The sequence below is a fragment of the Triticum dicoccoides genome, chromosome 2A (assembly GCF_002162155.2).
Source record: "Triticum dicoccoides isolate Atlit2015 ecotype Zavitan chromosome 2A, WEW_v2.0, whole genome shotgun sequence".
NCBI classification, from domain to species: Eukaryota; Viridiplantae; Streptophyta; class Magnoliopsida; order Poales; family Poaceae; genus Triticum; species Triticum dicoccoides.
Window position 1 is genome coordinate 729,440,794 of NC_041382.1, and position 2,542 is coordinate 729,443,335.

The following is a 2,542-nucleotide window of genomic DNA, read 5'->3' on the forward strand; positions in this document are numbered from 1 at the left end:
TTGTTTTTCCCTTTCCGAGAGGCACGGCCGTGACTCTCGCGAAAGCACAACCGTGCCTCTCGCGAAAGCAAAACCGCGACTCTCGCGAAAGAAAAAAATAGAAAACGCATTTTTTTTCGTTTCCGAGAGGCATGACTGTGACTCTCGCGGAAGAAAAAATGTGGCTTTCACGAAAAAACGCGTTTTTTCGCAAAAAAAAATTCGATTTTTTTTATCGAGAAGCTAAGAAAGACCGGAGGAAAACCAAAACGTCGAAAAAACCCGGAAAAAACTGTTTAAAAAGCCAAAAATGCGTGCGGAAAAAATAAAATACAAAATCTGAATGGAGCGTCCAGAGCGCGACACGTGGCGAATGGCCGAGAGCGCGCCAAGTAGCGCTGATCGTTGCGTGGCTCCCGAAGGAGTGCTCATTAACTAGTTGCTCCCTTTTAACTTGTTTAATAATGGGATAATTAGATTTATGCCCCTAGTTGTGTCTCACTCGTCTGTTTTACCCCTAATTCCCAAAAGTCATCAGTTCTGTCCAAATCACTTTGCTCCTCTTATGCTTTTGCCCTTTGACCATTTGACCGTCAGTTTGAAAACTTCATAACTAATTCATACTAAATCAAAAAAATGCAAATACGATACCAAAATGTTCAGAAAAACATCACCTATATGTCAGTGTCATTTGCATTCATGAAAAAAGTGTTGGAAAGTGCCCATCCGAGTTTTAGCTCTTATGCTACCACCATGAAGAGTAAAATCTAAAAAAAATTCAAAAAATTCAAAAATAATTTGGTGGCAAAGAATGACAAATGTTTTAAGTGTCTGCGAAGTTTCATCAGGGAATAACATTCGTGGGTGCCGCAGCAAAAAAAACAATCAGCACTCTAAAATAGATTATTTTTTTGCCACGACTTCCACGAATGTCGTTCCCTAATGAAACTTGGCAAGCACTTAGAACACTTGTCGTTCTTTGCCACCACATTTTTTTTGATTTTTTTAGAGTTTACTATTCATGATGGTATCAAAAGAGCTAAAACTCGGATGTGCACTTTCCAACACTTTTTTCATGAATGCAAATGACACTGACATATAGGTGATGTTTTTCTGAACATTTTGGATCTTATTTGCATTTTTTTGATTTTGTATGAATTAGTTATGAAGTTTTCAAACTGACGGTCAAACTGACAAAGGGCAAAATCATAAGAGGATCAAAGTGACTTGGACAGAACCGGTGACTTTTGGGGATTAGGGGTAAAACAGACAAGTGGGACACAACTAGGGGCATAAATCTAATTATCCCTTTAATATTTGGTATATGTGCGTCATGCCATTGTATATCGAAGCCATATACCTATTCTTGTGGGTCACCAGGGGTAGCCTAATAAACAATAAATTTGTTATTCTTTGCATCTCCTGAAGTACATCAAGGGTATCAGCAACATTAGTGGACTTTTCTATTTGAAGGTTTTTGTAAAAAAAAGGTAAGTTGTTCTTGTATATTTCTTGTCCATCAATGTTCTTGTACAACAATTTGAAATGTATAATACTGGTCGAATCTCGTCTTTGATGTTTTTCTTTTGTGTATGGATGATTCAACTCACTTGTTTAGTTTGCAGTACCTATATATTAGATATATCAATTCGGTTTACAATGAAATGCTACGATCTTAAATCTTACAAGGGGAATTATACTGCCACTTGTGTTGACATGTACCTAAAAACAAATTGCGTTAAGTTATACCTCTAAGAACTCAGCCGCCACAGTCACTACTATCTCTACCGCCCACCACATTACGGGGGATGACGGTCGCCGTGGTATTCGCCCCCGCTCACTAGGAAAGACATCGGCTATGTAACCCGGCGATGCTGTGACAATGGCCTTCATGGGACCCAAGCGGCAGAGGCCTCCCATGATCTACGTTGCTTCGTTGTTAGCGGCGGCCGCACACGTGCCGGCCTCCGCCGACATGGCTTCTTTCCCTGTCTGCCTGACGCTTTGCCGCCATTGCTCGCATCGGTTTGCTTGGAGACGGTGTTGTCTAGCCTGGACTGGCGAGGAGGGGGTGGCGATGGCAATGGTGGTGACACCGGATTCAGAGGGTTTGCTGGCAAGCCCACCTGTATCTGGTTGGCTCGTCAGGCAACCCAGGCAGCTGCAATGTCGGAGAACTCCTTCTTCTATTCGTCGAAGGCCATGGTGGGTGTTGTACAAGGAGGAAGTGGAAAGAGGAGCTGAGGTGTAGTTCTTGCCCGACCCTGGACATGTTTGTATAGCAGGCGGATGCGAGGAGCTAACTAGAGAGGTGTTTAATGTTCGCCGGCATAGGAACAGATGTGTGCGCTCGGAGCGCCAGGTTCCTCGGCACACGCACCGTTTAATGGAGATAGATGAACATACATATGTTGTTTTAATGCAGAGAGAAGGCCTGTGCAGCGGGCGATGAACGGGCGGTGCTCTCGGCTGGCGAGCCGCTTCAATGCCAGCTCTAGTGACGGTTGCGTCCGCTCTGGGCCAACAGGAATCCAAGCAGCTGGCTTCGGGAGTGAACGCCCAC